The sequence below is a fragment of the Canis lupus genome, chromosome 31 (genome assembly GCF_048164855.1).
Source record: "Canis lupus baileyi chromosome 31, mCanLup2.hap1, whole genome shotgun sequence".
Classification (NCBI taxonomy): domain Eukaryota; kingdom Metazoa; phylum Chordata; class Mammalia; order Carnivora; family Canidae; genus Canis; species Canis lupus.
The window spans coordinates 18834759-18850799 of NC_132868.1; the positions used below are offsets into that span (position 1 = coordinate 18834759).

General features: G+C 47.1%; 1 long non-coding RNA gene across 1 annotated transcript; it reads right to left on the reverse strand.

The window, feature by feature from the left end:
- Positions 1–5609: 5609 nt before the first annotated feature.
- Positions 5610–15600, reverse strand: LOC140622416 (uncharacterized). Its single transcript, XR_012022188.1, has 4 exons — positions 15254–15600; positions 13502–13616; positions 10073–10199; positions 5610–5794 (listed from the first exon to the last, which is right to left on the reverse strand). It is a non-coding gene; the product is annotated as an uncharacterized lncRNA (long non-coding RNA).
- Between the last annotated feature and the right edge of the window lie 441 nt (positions 15601–16041).

Here is a 16041-nt window from a genome sequence, read left to right on the forward strand (position 1 = left end):
TTCAATGATGTGATATGCTGCTGAATGGCCAGGGGGAGTAGGGAAGGCTGGCTGGAGATGAAGGGAGGATAGGAATGAGGGAAACTGGACTTGGCCCAGAGCCCTGCTTGTCAGCCGGGGGGATCGTGAAGGTCAGATAGGGAAGACAGCAGCAGGGTTGGCATGGGGTGAAACACAGGGAACAAAGTACAGGGCCAGGTGTGGTGGGATGGAGGATGTGGCCCAGAAATGCCTGTGCTGATGATATTGTTCCTCCCTGGCGAGGGAGTTTCGAGGGAAGAAGGGTTGAAAAGAAAATTTTGATCCTTCAATTTAACATGAGTTTGGTACTGATGCTCACAAGACGGGAGGAAGGGCAGAGCCAGTGAACATCCACAGGGTGGCTCAACGGTCTTGCCCCAGGGATCCTGCCCCATGGGATGGGACCCATTAGGGCTTCAGAGCAGGGTCAGGGGATGTCAGCCGAGTGCCCAGGCGGAGCAGTGTTCTCCTCAGACAACAGTCCCTGAAACAGCTCTCCCATCATAGCCCGCATTCCCACCGTGGCTGGCTAGTCCCCAAGGCCCTGCCGAGCCCCAGGGAGATGGCGTGGTGGTGACCACGGAAGTCCAGCCGGGCACAGCAAGGAGGAGCTCGGCGACAGACTGGAAGCCCTGACCTGCAGAGACCTCAAGAGGGCACCCCAGCCATTCCCCTCTAGGCGAATGCACAGACTCAGAGGGCCCTTTCCTTTCTACCACCACCACCTGAGTAGAAGCCCATTTTCCTGGGTAGAGTAGGAGAGTGTTTCAGAACAGTTGCTGGTGGGATTTAAAGTTTGATCTCTAACTGCGTCAGTCAGGCCTTCTACTTGGCAAAGGGTTTGACAGGGCCTCAGGGCTAAAAAGAGATGGGAGGTAGTACACAGGGGCTCTGTCTGGCCTGAGGAGGAATGGAGGTGGCTCTGACATACCTGTTTTTGTGAGGAGAAGGCTCCTTCATGTATAGCCTTCCACTTTGCCACTTTTGACTTGTGAATGGTGGCTTATGAGGGCTGCAGTGACATCATTTGCCGGCTTTCATGCGTCACATCCAGATTCTGGTGTCAGGTGAGGAACAGCCACTTGGAGCTATCGCATGGTGGCGCTGCTGGCAGCCACCCATTGGTCCTCAATTGGGCCAAGCCTCCAAGCAGTGTCTGTGCAGGTATTTGAATACTTGATGGTGATGGCTTAGGAACATGGTTTTCAAACCCTGCCAGTTGGCGTGTGAAGGCGCCTCCTTCTGGGCACAGGGAGCAGTGGGGCTGGGAGGGCAGGGCAGCCCAGGTGCCTCCTGGGAGTAGGGAGTCCAGACCCTACTCTCCTTCCGTTTGGGCGCCACTTCTGCAAAAACCTGCATTCCAGAGAAGAACTGGTTGCCTTCAAAAAAGTTTCAGAACAACTATTTTATTGCATTCCATCTCTTTTTTACAAAACAATAATGGGAAATAGAAAAAATGTGACTCTTCTGACACAACGGAAGTAGCAGAGGGGGAGGTTTCATGAAGGAATAAAGTGGGCATGAGGAGGTGGTCTGCGAAGGACACATTTTAGCTCATTATATTCTAGGTAGTCAGAGACAATTGGGAAGGACAAAAGCAAAAAGAATGTGTATGGAATACTGGAAATACATCGCTGAAGACGACAGAAGTATCGTACACCTGAAGGTGATATAATATCATGTGCAGTTAGAATTCAATTAAAAAAGAACACAACAAACGGGGGAGGAATTCTTAGGGATTGTGTGATGATTACGCTCTGAGAATGGAGCCACCCCCTTATAACAGTGTTGGCCTTTGATATATGCATTCATGAACAAAAGGAGCTGCCAGGTTGCTCTTCCTCATTACAGAAGTAAGTCATTGTGAACAATGATGGTAAGACACAAATGTGCGAGTAAGAAAGAAAAGGTCACCTGCCAGCAAGAAAGAATCCCAATCACTCCAATTCTTTAAAAATCCCTGGGAGGGGGGAAAATCACTGGGTATTTTTCTAAGTTTTAGTTTTTTAGTTTGCCCTGCCTCCTCTCTGGGTCCTGTCCCTGCAGCACGTCTGTCCCCACTTGTGAAGTCAGTGATGGCTGTCCTTGACCCAGTGGAGAGTATTTGCATGATGACCTCTGGAGCTGGAATACAAGGTGCTCAAATAGGGAAACCAGGATATTGCATTTAAGGGAAATCTGATCCTTTACATTTAAAATGCTAGGGGAGGCAAAACCCCAGAAATTTTGAAAAAATCCTCACCAACTCAGAGAACTTGGTAAGTTGCCATTGAGTGATTTTATCTTCAGCAAACTGATTAGAGCCCCTGAGTGGGGTCCAGCTCCTCAGCTCACGGGTCCTGGGTGGGACAGAAGCCTATCCCATCCTCATGTGGGCGGCAGAGGTTGGCCAATTGAGCTGTCTCTTGACCGGCCAGGGCCCCAGCTGTCCCTTGGGAGGAGTCATTCACCATGTTTTCTTGTTCTCCTGCCTTGGCTGGGCTGGCTCCTTGGCTGAGACATAGCCTCTTCCTCTTTTGGAGTCCCCCATGCCAGGCTGAGTTCCTCATCCTACCACAGGGACAGAGACTCCTCACTATCTAGTTGTATGGTGGGACAAGAAGGGGGATGGGGGAAGTAGCAGGTGACAGTGGAGAAGGAGATGCTAATGAGCACCCCATTGGGTCTTTCTCCATTCACATGGGGGCAGAGGCTGCTGTCTCCATTCAGCACAGGTACTAGGAAGACGGCTCTGCCATGGACAAGTTCTCTCAGCTCAATGGCTGGTGGACCAGATACGCCTGGCATGGCTGCTGAAGCAGTGCATGAGACTGGCTCAGGAAGACTGTGACTTTCTATTCTCATGGCAAGGGCACCCTGGGAGCTACCTGCTGCTGCTGCTCTTCCTGGTGGGCCTGGGTAACCCTGGTGTTTACTCTAGAGACTTGGGTCCTGACTAGCTCTCACTCTGAGAGGAGATGAAAGAAAGTGAGAGGGAAGCAGCGGCAAGCTTGTGTCTTTTCAGGTGGTTTTGGGGAGTGTTGGCATGTGAATGCATGTGCGTGCAAACACACACACACCCATCTAAAATGTGTTATATGTGAGAGTGTGAAGCATCCACACTGCATTTGTCACTTACATCTGTGTTTGTTTGATCATGGAGTTTTCAGTTCCCTTTTATTTCTGATTCATTCTTCCTTACATGAATCTAAAGGAGCAAGGAACTTGTTCTTTAAAACTCAAACCTTCTGTAGTCCTTTCTGCTTGCTAAGTGGGTAGCAGTAGAAGCCTCTTTTTTATACTGATCTGGAAAGGGAGTCAGGGTGGGGGATGGTAAGCAGAAAGAAGAGTCTATAGAGAAAGGAGGCCACGGAGAAACATCCCATGGAGAAGGAGCAGAAGGCCTTTAATTATGTACTCTTTCTTACAAGTAATCAATTTACTCACTTTTAAATAGCTACTAATTGCATGCAAAAAGCATAAAATGATTCCTAGGGAATAGTTTCTTCCTATCCATCCTCATTCCCCAGGCAACCTGGTTCCCTCCCCAGAGCCCTACTGCTACCTATTTCTTGCGTATGAGGAAATCTTTTAAGAACACAGCTGTGTAAGATCCAAGTTTCAGTTGTTTGCATTATTGTGATACAGACTGGTGCTTTTCAAACTTTCATGTGCATATGAATCGTCCGGGGCTATCATTTAAGTGCAGATTCTGATTCAGCAGGGCTGGCATGAAGCCTGGGACTTAGCCTTGCTGACAAACTCCTAACCCATGCTGCTGCTGCTGCTGGTCCAGGATGCTCTGTAGGTAGCAGGGACAGAGACAAGCCCGTCATGCCACACTTTCAGCCCATCTGCCAGGCTGCCAATGCCTCATGGCAGTTTATCCACTCAACTAAGATTTATTTTAGCATCTTTATTGTGCCAGTCACTGTTCTAGGTGCTGGAGACTCAGCAGTGAATTATACTGACAAAAAACCCCTGCCCAAATGGAGTTTATAATCTAGTTGAGGAAGGCAGTCAATAAATGCGATACATATGTCAAATATGTAATTTGCCAGAAGAAGATGGTGTTATGGAAAAAAAGAATAGAGCAGGAGAAGGGAAAGTGGGGGAGGAGGACCTGAGGATTATTTTGTTGAGGACGGTCACAGAATGCTCTGGTGAGGTTGACATTTGGATAAAGACTTGAAAGAGGGGACAGAATGAACCATGGAACTATATGTTGATTTTTATAAAGCTATAAATGGGGCTAAGTTCCTTATCAGGAGAGGAGAAGGGAAGAGACCTGCCATAATTGTGAGATACATGTGAAATCTGTACGCCTATAGATATCCAAACTCCAGGTGAGAGGCATGCTGACAACAAAAAAGTCCCTTGGAATATTAGGGAGAGAACTGGACCTCCACAAGAATAGAGGATGGTCTCTTGATTCAATTGTGTTAAATTTCGTCTAACGCTTGAATTATATGCTATAGAAAATTATATACTATATGAAATGTGAGTCGAGTAAGAGTTTAAGAAATATCTACTGCCGAGTACAATTAGGTCACATACATTAATGGGTCAGTTAGGCCTGCACGAGTTTGCTTACAAGATACAACCCACCTAGGCATTTTCGAATCTGGAAAAGGAGGAGGAAGGGAAGAGGTTCTATTCAGGAAAAGAACCTCACAGTAAAATCTCTACCAAGGCAGAGGTTGCGATTCAAGCACATATTTTGTGGTTGGAAATGTTAGAGGCCAAAATGTCACATGAAACATAGGAGGTTTCCAGGTTGGCAGACAAGGCAGGCTGGAGTTTGAAAACCTCTCCGAATGCCACCTAAAGAAGCTCCATGCCAGAAAACTGAAACCGGCTCCTGGAAACTCTGAGGAAAGAGGCTAGTGTGAGAGGGGAGCAAAGAAAAGATGGTGGTGGTGGGGGGAGGTACCAGGTGGACTCCTCCTGGCAGGGCAGACTCCAGATGTTGGAGGATGAAAAATACCTCATTCTCCCCCAGCAGCTCCAGCAACTGGAACCAGACCAGTGCCAGCTTGTCCTCCCAGGGGAGTGGGGAGCCCACCTGGGGGAGGCCCCACCACCACCTTTCCTTCTGGCCGCCCACACCAGGTCCCGGAAGGTCTAGACCAGAGTTACTCCCAACACTCGTCCCCCTCTCCCGTTGACACAGACATTACTGCACCTGCTGGCTGATGCCTGAAATTCCTTTAGTAGATGTTTTTCTTTCCACAACTGGAAGATGGGAGTTTTAAAACGCAAACGACTGGTTAAGATATTAGGTCATCTGCTAGAGTATAATCTACCAGTCAACAAATATGAGTGATTATGGTCAGATCCTGTTCCTTTTGGACAAGGAGAGAGTATATAAAAAGGTAGAGGATGGGTGACCGAAGGGCGAGGAGGGAGGAGAATGGGGACCTGCCAGGCAGCCTCCCAGGCAGGGACGCTGACGGGGCCGAGCTATTTACCTTTAGCTGCTAGCTCTGTGGAGGAACAGTTGCTGTGTGAGGGGAGTTTCTGCTCTGCACATCTGTGCACCCTCCCGGCTTTGCGGGAACTTCGCCACTCAGACATATGATTCACATCAACTGTGTTTTTCATGAGTTTTAGAGGCTTTTACTTTTTTTTTTTTTTTTTTTTTTAAAGCATGGCTGAGGTCATTACAAAGGAACTTTTTTTTCTCATAGATTCCAATTGAGGTACCAATGGAAGTGGCACCGCTGGAGAACTTCCGAAGCAGCTTTTTTATTTTCCCTCCTCCCTCCAGAGATAGATGAATGAGGGGGAATTCCTGATGGGATTTAAAAAAAAAAGAAAGTAATGTTTTATTTCTGTCTGGTTGTAAATGTAATGATTCTCCACTGGAAGAGTTTTGGCAAACAGAACAGCATAAAATGAAGGAAATTTAATGTCAATTGCTTAATAAAATTAAAATGCCAACTCAGAAATAATTCTCATTTACCTTTGATTTTTTTCCCTAGTTTTTTTTTCTGAACATTAATATACCATGATGTATTTGAACATTGCAGATGGTATTTCTAGTGAACCATCTTTTTAAATTATAAAAATAATGTTGCTTGAAGTAGAAAATTTGGTTAAAGAAAAGCCTAGGAAAAATCCTCTGTAGAGCATACAAAGTTTTTTGAAGTCTTTTCCTCCTTGTGTGTGTTTTGTTGAGTTTACCCTTGTTTATATTTTTATATCCCTCTTTTCTTCTCTTGGCCCTGTTATCACACATCTCGTGAGCTTTGCCTTGGATTGTCAGAGTTTTGAGGCAATGCCTGTTTTTCCTCATCTGGGTGAAGCCGGAGGCGGAGGTGGAGGTCTGAGCACCATCTTGATGGGACTAGCTTGGCTCTCTGTCCTGTCCTTTGGGATAAGGTCGGGTGGCTACTTGGCGACAGGGTCTCTCATGAAGAAGGAATGAGCTGGGACACCTACAATGAACCACAGTTGGGAGCAGCTGGGAGCTGGGCTGGGAGCCGCGAGGAGCTGGAAAATAAGCAGTCAGAGAGAGTCAGGATGCAAAGCTGAGGGAGGAGGGGCCGTTCCGCCTGAGGTCAGTCAGAAGCTGCTCCGAAGCCGGACCAGCTCTCTCCACATAGCTGTGGTTACCTTAATGGCTTGCAATGTGTGTATTCATTTTAGTTGCCAAGAAGACTCAGCTGAGTGGATTTGGGCTTGTAGATGACATTTTGTGAGAAGGGCTCAGTAGATGACATTTTGTGAGGAGTAGATGACATCTTGTGGAGGGAGGGTGAAGGGAGGAGGGACCTGAGGAGCAAGAAAAGCCTGCTCTGTTGATGACCCTTTTGGTCACTTGACTTCCATCTCATCAGGTTACTTGGTTGTGAAAAGTTCTCAGAAATATGGTGGGTCTTGAACTAGCAGCAGCTAGGTATAGTGGCTTGAATCTAAGGCCTGCCGTTTTTTGGCTGTGTGGACCTTGGGCAAGTCATTTGACGTTGGACTGAGCCTCAATTCCTCAAAGCAGTGATGATAATGGTTATCTGCCTGATGGTTAAAAGGACTGTGGAAAGGTATGTGACATGCTTGGCATAGAGTTGGCACTCAGGGACAGCATTATGATTGGATCTGATGGGCGTGAGAATCATTAGGGAGGTGTGAAGTACTCTGCTTGCCAATGAAGCAGTGAGGTTATTCTGGGGTGGTGGAAACGGAGTGCTCAGGCATCCATTACGTGAAGGGACAAGACTTATTACTGTGGGTGTGACCACAGCCTTTCCTCTGTCAAAGAAAGTCAGTTCTTCATAGCCAGCCTAATCCTCCTTCCCCTTTCCAGCCCAAGAGGAGGCATTCTTTCTTGCTGGGAGTGAGGCTAAGCCAACCTATCCAATCACCTGGTGGGAGAAGTAGGGTGCAGGGGTGAAGGCTCCAGGGCTGGAGGTAGTAAGTGTTGAGAAGTGGTATGTGGGTAAGAGAGAAGTGCACAAGGAGAGCAGAGATTCTTTTTTTTTTTTTTTAATGATTTTATTTATTTATTTATGAGAGACGCAGAGAGAGAAGCAGGCTCCATGCAGGGAGCCTGACGTGGGACTCGATCCGGGGATTCCAGGATCACGCCCTAGGCCAAAGGCAGCCATTCAACCGCTGAGCCACCCAGGTGCCCCAGGAGAGCAGAGATTCTAACATGTTACCATTGACTGTGTTTATGGGTATCTTTTAATATTTTTCAAGATGTGAGTAAAAAATGGAAATCCTCTTTTGTGGTAAAATATATATAACAAAATTTATCATTTTAACCACTTTTTTTAAAAAAAGATTTTATTTATTTACTCATGAGAGACACACACACACAGAGAGGGAGAGACACAGGCAGAGAGAGAAGCAGGCTCCATGGAGGGAGCACGACATGGGACTCGATCCCAGGTCCCCAGGATAATGCCCTGGACCTAAGGTGGCGCTAAACCGCTGAGCCACCCAGGCTGCCCCCATTTTAGCCACTTTTAAGTGTGCAACTCAGTGGTATTAAGAATGTTCATAGCGTGGTGCAACCATCATCACCATCCATTTCCAGAACTTTTTCATCATCCCAAACAGAAGCTTTGTACCCACTGAAAAATAACTTCCCATCCCCCCCGCATCCATGATAACCTTAATTATATTTCCTGTCTCTCTGGATTTGCCTACCCTAGGCACTTTATGGAAGTAGAATCGTACAATGTTGCCTTCTGTGTGGGGCTTCTTTTACTTAGTGTAAATTCTTAAAAATATATTATTTATTTATTTATTTATTTATTTATTTATTTATTTATTCATGAGAGACACAAAGAGAGAAGCAGAGACATAGGCAGAGGGAGAAGCAGGTTTCCCACAGGGACCCCGATGCGAGTCTTGATCGCGGACCCTGGGATCATGCCTTGAGCCAAAGGCAGATGTTCAACCGCTGAGCCACCGAGTTATCCCCTTCTTAACATAAAAGTTATAAGGTTCCCATGGCAGGTATATTCCACATTTTGTTTATCTGTTCACCTGTTGATGGATATTTGGGTTGTTTCCACCTTTTGGCTATTATGAATCATGCTTCTATGAACTTTGATGTACAGGTATCTGTTTGAGTCCCTGCTTTCAATTTTTTGGATATGTATCTAGAAGTGGAATTGTTGGGTCATATAATTCTGTGTTTAACTTTGGAATTCCTCTTTAAGTGCCTTTGGCTGAGTATCTTTTGTTCTTATTCTATTTCTCCAGTCCTTTCATTCTATTTCAATCCCCCTGCCATTGATTTGTTGGAGACAATGGACTATTTGTCTCTACAGAATGATCCACAATCTAGATGTATTTATTGCCTCCTCATAGTACCTTTTAATTTACCATAGTACCGTCCCCTATATTTCTTGTAAAACTAAAAGCTGAGTAGAGTCTTGATTGGATTATGGTTCAGGTTTTCCATAGACTATTTCATAGGGGAGCTCTGTATTTCCCTTTGGGTTGCATCCAGAGGCACAAACTGTATTTCTTAAACATAAATCTCTGAGAATGAAGCCACCAGGTATCTGGGCTGGTCAGGATTTAGAGTTCGTGGAGCTGCATTTCATGGGGAAGGAGTAGGGCCAGCAAGTAGTTGTCAGTGGCTGCAGGGGTCCTTGTTCTGGGTCCCTGGGGAGAGTGTTCCCTCTCCCACCCAAGCATCCTCAGGACCTGGCCTGGCCCAGAGCTCTGTGCCCTGGATAGAAGGGGAGAGCAGAAAGTGAGAAGCGGGGGCACGTGGCCATCTCTGGGCTTTGTACACAGCTAATGTCCAGGGAATGTTTGTCTGTAGTGATGATAGTCTACTGATGAAGTGAGGAAAGAACCAAAAAGATGCTTTAGACAAATGCTGGTGGGGATGTGGAACAACTGGAACTCATATGTGGGAATGAAAAATGATACAGCCAGTATGGAAAACATTTTGGTCCTTTCTTATAAAGTGAAACACATATTTACTGTACAATGGAGCAATTGCACCCCTAGGTATTTACCTAGTGAAATGAAAACTATGTTCACACGAAACCCTGTACGTGAATGTTTATAGGAGCCTTATGGATAACTGTCAACATCTGGGAATAGCCCAAATGTGTTCACCAGGTGACTTGATGCACATCAAGGTCTACCATTCAATGGGACAATACTACTCGGCAATAAAAATGAATGAATTGCTAATGAGAACAATAGCATGGATGAATCGCAACTGCATTATACTCAGTGAAAGGAGCCAGACTCAAAAGGCTACACACTGGATGCTTCTACATATATGACAGTCTAGAAAAGGCAAAATTATATGGACAGTGGTTCTCAGGTACTGGGGCTAAGGGAGAGGTTTACCACACAGAAACAACAGAATTCTATGGGGATGATGAAACCATTCTATATCTTGATTGTGGTGGTGTTGACTTGAATGTATACATTTGTCAAAACCTCTCAGAATTGAATACTAAAAAGGATGAACTTTATTGTATGTAAATTATACTGTAATACAAATGGGAGAAAAAATAGTAGTGGAAGATTACCTGTTATTTTGAGGCTACCAATCAAAACTCCTAGCCCTCTCTGCTCCTGGAAAGCTTACCTGGGTGATCATTCAGCTTGGAGATCATTCACCATCTCTGAGTTCTCCATTCAGAGAGGTCTTGATAAAAGGCATGCCCACGGTCCACTGTGTCAACCGAAGGGACCGCTTGTCCTCTTTGGAACAGCTGTGAATGGGCAAGAGAGTTGGGCTCAACCGATTGGATAACCTCTCCTGGGATTTTGAGTCTTGTGATTACGTGACCAAAGGTTTGAGGCTAGTGGCAGGTGAGTTTCATTGTATCAACATTGGTGGCACGTGGACAGATGTCGGTGGCAAGACCTTGACATCCTTTTTACTGCTCTCTGGAGGGTCCCTGCTTCTTCCTCCTTATCCTACCAATTTCTGTATTGCTTACAATGACAAGAGTTGGTTTCTTTAGTTTACAACTCACAAAACTTGATGATACCAAAGGGGTAAGAGCGGGTAGAAATGAGGAGAAGGAAGAAAGTAGAAGTAAAGATGGCGAAGGGAGGAACCAGAAGAGAAAGGTTAGTAGAGGCAGGCAGAGATGAGTAATGAATCCAGGGCAAGCCCGTCAGTGGTACAAAGGAGGGTGTGGAGGGTGTCTCATCTGGTTCTGAAACTGAGCCATTGCAGGCAGTGTTATCTGACTCCTCAACTGTTGTTCTCCCTGAATTGGGGCTTTGTTTGCTTGTTTTTAAAGATTTTATTTATTTATTTGAGAGAGAGAGAGAATGAGCCAGGGGGAGGGGCAGAGGGAGAGAGTGAAGCAGACTCCCCGATGAGCAGGGAACCCAGTGCAGGGTTCTATCCTGGGACCCTGGGATCATAACCTGAGCCAAAGGCAGATGCTCAACCACTGGGCCACCCAGGCGCCTCGCTTGGGGCTTTGTTATGGCAGCCTTGCTCATGTGCTCATTCTATCTTCCTGGCTTGGGGTAAAGACACCATGAATAACAATGGCTGTCACTTATTAGGTGCCTGCCCTGTGCCATGCATGCTTTCTTCATTTCATCCACCATGCCCTGGGGTTGATACTATTATTGCCACTTACAGAAGAGGAAACTGAGAGATTAGGCAAGGCATGGTTAGTAAGTGGCCTAAGTGGCCAAGCAAGTGTTTGGATTGCAGATGTGACTCCTGGAACATGGGTTTAAGGATCATTTCAGTTTTAAGGGATGTCAGTGCCCAGGATCCAGGTCCCCCAAGGAGGGCTTCACAGGGCCTCATCCAGTTCATTGCATTCTCTAGTGAATCGTATCTGTTTCATTGTAAGTCTGCAAGGGTCTGTAAGCTACAGATCATGTAGAGGAGTAGTTCTGACCTGAGAGCTTTTACAGAACACCTATGCCTGGCCCCTAAACCAGAGTCTCTGGGTGATGGGAGAGGATCCTGGCAGCAACATTTTTGAAAGGCTCCCCAGGGCGCTGTGCTGCAGGTGAGGGATGAGGAGAGAGGCAGGCCATGGCCTGGTCAGCAGATGTGCTGGCTTTTCCTCAGTGCAGAGCTGTCCTTGGAGCAGCCAGCCAGGGAAGGGTGCTATAATCTGGGTATACCACGGTAAGGAGCGACGGTACGGTCTGTGGTCTGTGTCCATGCAAAGATCATCTTAGAGTGGTGCTCAGAGCGCTCAGGGATCTCCCACAAAAGTCTCCTAAACCCCACACACTGTGGGTTCTGGGCAAGACTACTGGTTTGTCCCCCCCAGTGTGCTGGGCCAGTTGCCATCACCTGCCAAAAGGTAGGGCCAAAGCCTTCCTCTTATTGTGTTTCTCCAGGTGCTCTAGGGTCCAGAGGGTGGTGTGTGCATCTTGACTAAATTAGAGCGGCCCCCTGCAGCTCAGCCTCCTGTTTCTCTGTTGACACTTGCACAGCTTCTCTGCTCTGTTGTCTTCTGTCCCCCCTTCCCTGCCACGGCTCCTAGCCCTGCTCCTTGCCAGGCACCTGTGAGCACAGGTCTCTGGCTCCTCCTGCGTCTCACCTTGGGTGTTGGCTGCCCATGGGCAGAAGAGGGCCCACTCTCATCCTCTGTCTTTGGGTCATGGGGCAATGCTCACTCTTCTGCCCGTACCAAAGAGTCCCTCGTTATCTATCCCCAGATCTAAGGGGCTCCCAATCTTCCCATTTCAGCTTAGCATTTTTAAGGGGAAGTCTATGTATGTGTCTCAAGGTTGAGTTCCTACTAGTGGTTTCTTCTCCCTACCCTTGGCCCCGGTTTCACTCCATAGTTTCTGGGATGAGGCATGTCTTCTCCTTCATTGTCACCATCATGACCATTTACTGAATGTTTAGCATGAACCCAGGAACACTGTGAAAGCTTAAGATACATGTGGTCCTCCAAACTACCACATGAGATCATTAGTGTTACCATCCTACTTCCCTTTTGCAAATGAGGAAAACGAGGTACATAGAAGCAACTTTCCAAAGTAACACAGCTGAATAGGTTCCTCATGAGATGCCCTTCCTCACCTTTTACCTCAGATCTTTACATGCCAGCAGGAGGAGGGGAGTTTGGAGAGTTCAGGTACAGCCTCCCAGGCTCCTTGATCTCACTATGCTCCCCGACCTTCTCACTGTGCTGTGGGATCTGGTCCACATCCTCCTTCGTGGTGATTTCTTTCCTGGGGTTCCATTTATAAGCCTTTGTTATTATGGGATCTCTTTGCCACCCACCCACCTGTGCGTTATGGCCTACAATACATATGTAAAGGCCAAATATGATTAGAGTTCAAGTTATTTCCCATGGGGTATAAAACACTTCTTTTAATATCTTCAAGTATTTTGTGATGACCTAGTTGGCCCAAGGACACCTACCGGGTGGTGTCACTTAACTCCACAGGTCACAGTATGCATGTGTGTGTGTGTGTGTGTGTGTAAGGTAAGAAGCCAAAATGTTAATAATCATGAGTGTCAGGATTCTTGCTGAAAAACAGATGTTTTTCATATATGAAAATATTTTTCATATATGTTTATATATATATAATTGGGGTGGGGGCACCTGGGTGGCTCACTGGTTGAGTGTCTGCCTTTGGCTCAGGTTGTGATCTTGGGGTCCTGGGATCGAGTCTCACATCAGGATCCCAACAGGAAGCCTGCTTCTCCCTCTGCCTGTGTCTCTGTCTCTCTCTCTGTGTCTCATGAATAAATTAAAAAAATCTTAAAAAACAAATGAATGTGGTGGTCTTGCTCTTCTGGTCACAAAGACCAGAGATCATCCTCAATAAGATTAACTAAAAGGAAAAGATGCATTTGGGGGTGGAGGGGATTGCTTGGCCTTCTGAGGCTGTGAGGAACCAGGTACAGCTCTCTTGCTCTGAACAGTCTGCGGTCCATGGACTTTAGATTGCTCACCTTGCTTGCCCAGACCCACACCTTCTTGTTACCATGGCAATGGCATGTCAGCCCACTCCACCCCAAATGCACGGGGACATGGGAGGAGAGCGTCACCAGCCTTCTTTGGCCCACCTCTTTGCTCAGGGCCGGTGAGGTCCCAGCAGCGTCAGCTGGTGTCCCGTGGGCAGATCTGTGGACACGAGGAGAGGAATCCACATTTCCCTGGCACTTTCAAGGACCTTTGCACCTATGATGGGGAAGACCCAGAGCCAAATAGTCAAGAGGTGAAGAGAGGAACAAAGCCCTGCCCCATGGATACAGCTGCGCCTGAAGCAAATCATTCTTTTTCTTTGCACTTGATGAGCCAGGGTGTCCCTTTTGCACCAGATGGTTTGAACTGGGTTTCCAGTATTTGTTTCTGCATGAGACCTGACTGATACCCCCGATCTTGGCCCATCTGCTCCAATTCCCTCTTTTGGATACTGGTCTTTGCTGTCTTTCCAAGTACGGGTGGTGTACCCACTGTGGAGGGCGGTGGGGGTTCATAAATAGTCCTAGCCGTGCACAGAGACTCCCTGGCAGTGTTTGAGCCCCCAAATCATTGCAGAGGGAATTCAGCCAGAGAATGGAGTCACACAGGAAAATTGTGGCTGGTGGAGATCCACTTCTTTGGGGTAAGTAAGTAGGTAGGCAGAGAAATTCACAGGCAGAGAGGACTATCATGAGCCAGACAGGCACCCTAGAGGTAGTTCTTAGGGGCCGAAGTGTCCTTGTGCAATGGGCACATTTTTGTGTGGGCAGCAGTGGCACTGGTGCCATTGACACCTTGGTTTCTGTCGTCCTGCAGATGCCAGGACCTGTCTTTCATTATGGGCCCTTCTGCTCCTTTCCTAGGCTCTTCCCCACTCTCCATTCTAATCAAGGCCATGCGCAGTTAGAAATGTTGGGTTCTAATGGTCTAGCAGAAAGACTGAGGTGTGCTTAAAGTCCCATTGACACTGAGCAGGGAGCGAGTTGAGCCTTGGAGGATCTTTAAGCATTAGACATTGCAAGTAAAGTGAAGGCCTTAGGGCCCTGGGGTGGAAAATTGCAAGGGGGAGATGGGGTTGGAGAAGAGATATGAGGTGGGGGTATGAGGTTGGCTAGACAGGCCACGGAAGCCTGACTGGGAGGTAAACTGTGTTCTTGGGCCAGTTCTTGCCCTTAGATGTAGGGAAGCAGGTCCCTGGCCCAGGTGGGGCTGCAGAGGGCCTAGTGCTTTCCTCAGAATGTTTTAACCTCTCCTTTGATGTCTGGGCTGGGTTTGGTGCCCTGAGCCTGGATAAGGCCTGTGTGGATCATGGTATCCAGAAGTCCGTTCCCCTCTGAAGATCAAAAGTAGCCAGAGCTGCCCTCCTGGAGACTCCATGCCAGCCCTGGATCTTATTACTCTCCTTTGAGGTATTTATTTTTTCTTATTTTTAAAAGATTTTATTTATTACTCATGAGAGACACAGAGAGGAGCCCGAGACATAGGCAGAGGGAGAAGCAGGCTCCCAGTGGGGAGCCCAATGCGGGACTCCTGGGATCATGACCTGAGCCAAAGGCAGATGCTCAATCACTGAGCCACCCAGGTTGCCCCTGGGGTATTTCTGACCCCTTACTCCAGGTGTGGGTGAACCAGAGGCCCTGAAGAGCTTCAGAATTCATACCAATGATGTTGTCCTATGGACCTCACTTCTAGGAGGGCAGCCTGGTGAGTGGATTGCTCCTGCTAGCCAGCACAGTATTTTTTTTTTTTTCTTTTGTAGGCTCATGTGATCACATGAGTTTGAGCCACTTGAGAGACAGGACAAATTCAAGGCTCTGGGGCATCTATGGTCAACTGCCAACCCTTGGGCTCACCTGTGTGTGTCCTTGCTTTGGCTCTTGCCTAGGAGCTCTCCAATCACAGAGCTGCCTCAGGGCTGCAGCACCCCAGGGTGGCGGGAGCGGCAGTAAATGTTTCTGGGCACCCTGCCAATGGCACTAGGGCATCATCCCAGCCTTCCAAAGCCTCCACACCCCATGTCAGGCAGTCTTCTGGTGTCATTCATCTCCTCCAAGGACTTTCAGTACTGGCTCACAGCAAGGAATCTTTTCTGTGGAAGTCTTTATGTGCTGTGACAGTTATGGTGAGCATGAATGAGACTGTTCTTTTCACTCTGGCCATGGGGCCTTTTCTTCCCATCACCTTTTCTTCCCATCGTCTGTGAAAGGCCAATCAGGAAAAAGATATGATTCTAGGAATTCAGTGATTATGGTGTAAAGAATTCTAGAGAAGTCATGGTTCCAAGATGTGCTGCTCTTTGTTTATGTTATAAAATCCCCAGTGGTAAATTTAACGTAATCTGAGAATAAGTAGTTGCTTATATATATATATATATATTTGCATACTCTGGGTGAGACTTGTATTTGTGACCATTTTCCAGGAAGCACCATTACAACCTTTGAGAGAGTCATCGGAAGCCAGCACTCATGGCTGTAGTGTGGTTGATGGAGCTGGCACTAAATAAATGGTATTAGGGAATGGCAGAAACAGGAAGGTTTCTATTGTTTCAATATAAACAGGTTCCGAAGAGCCAAGGCTTGTGAGTAGTAACAACCTTGCTACCTTTTCCTCCCAGTAAGATTCATGAAGTTAGCCAGTAATG